At 42.2% G+C, this 1,244-nt stretch overlaps 1 non-coding gene across 1 annotated transcript; it reads right to left on the bottom strand.

Moving 5' to 3' along the window:
- Positions 1–884: 884 nt before the first annotated feature.
- LOC127088408 (small nucleolar RNA R71) lies at positions 885–991 on the bottom strand. Its single transcript, XR_007790246.1, has one exon. It is a non-coding gene; the product is annotated as a small nucleolar RNA R71 (small nucleolar RNA).
- Positions 992–1,244: the final 253 nt, after the last annotated feature.

The following is a 1,244-nucleotide window of genomic DNA, read 5'->3' as shown; positions in this document are numbered from 1 at the left end:
CAATTACGACGAACTACATATTGATATCCATATTATTTGATAGTTTATCTAGATCCAAATTTAGTTTTACTTTCCCCCAATCATTAAAGTATCATCCGCCTTAGCTTTACGCAGTAACCCTAGAAAAATGGTAGATCGATTCATTAAGTCCCTGTGGGATCGATATCTTTTAAAACTACGCGATTAGATTGTGCACTTGCAGTTAGTACCCCAATAGACTCATAAAGTCGTGACCAAGTTTTTGGTGCCGTTGCCGGGGACTTTTATTTAGTCGATATCGTAACTCTCCTGTTACGCCGTAGAGGCTAAGGCAATTTTTTTTCCCTTTTTCGTTGATTTGTATGCCACACACTCGCTCACAAGGCGAGCCGTACTACTTACGAATCAACGACGTTGAACGATATCTCCGATTATTACGACGAATTCAGGAGTATCGTGCTAGAAACAATCTTCCTCCAATCGAAATTCCTGATCTCAAAAATCTCCGTCCTTTAACGATACCAGCGATGGCCGAACCAGCTCGTGCTCTTCGAGATTACGCTGCTCCATTGCAGGATGAGCCGCATTCGAGTATTGCTCCACCGTCAATCGAAGAGTACAACTTCGAACTTAAACCTTCGCTGTTGCAGGCAGTGCAACAGAATCAATTTTCTGGAAATCCTACCGAGGATCCAAACCTTCATTTATCCGTATTTGTCCAATACGCTGACACTGTTAAAGCTAATGGTGTCACTTCAGAGGCAATTCGACTTCGTCTCTTTCCTTTCTCGTTAAGAGATAAAGCTAGAAGATGGCTTCAGTCTCTAACTTCCAACTCAGTCACCACATGGAATGAGTTGAAGAAAGTCTTTCTTGCCCGATATTTTCCTCCAAGCAAAACAGCTATGTTGAGAGCCCAGATAAATGGATTTAAGCAAAAAGATAACGAATCTCTTTTCGAAGCATGGGAAAGATACAAGGACATGATGAGACTTTGTCCACACCATGGTTTAGAAGACTGGTTAGTAATTCACACCTTCTACAATGGTCTCTTGTACAACACAAGGTTAACAATAGACGCCACCGCCGGTGGTGCGCTTATGGATAAACCTTACACCGACGCTTATCAACTTATCGAGAGCATGGCCCAAAATCATTATCAATGGGGAAGCTACCGAACAGTGGTAGAAAAACCTCAAACGAAAGGTGGCATGTACGAGATAAGTAGCCTTGATCATGTTAATGCAAATGTGGATGCTCTTGCC

This window comes from Lathyrus oleraceus, chromosome 5 (assembly GCF_024323335.1).
Source record: "Lathyrus oleraceus cultivar Zhongwan6 chromosome 5, CAAS_Psat_ZW6_1.0, whole genome shotgun sequence".
Lineage (NCBI taxonomy): Eukaryota > Viridiplantae > Streptophyta > Magnoliopsida > Fabales > Fabaceae > Lathyrus > Lathyrus oleraceus.
This window is presented reverse-complemented; position numbering and strand designations above follow the sequence as displayed.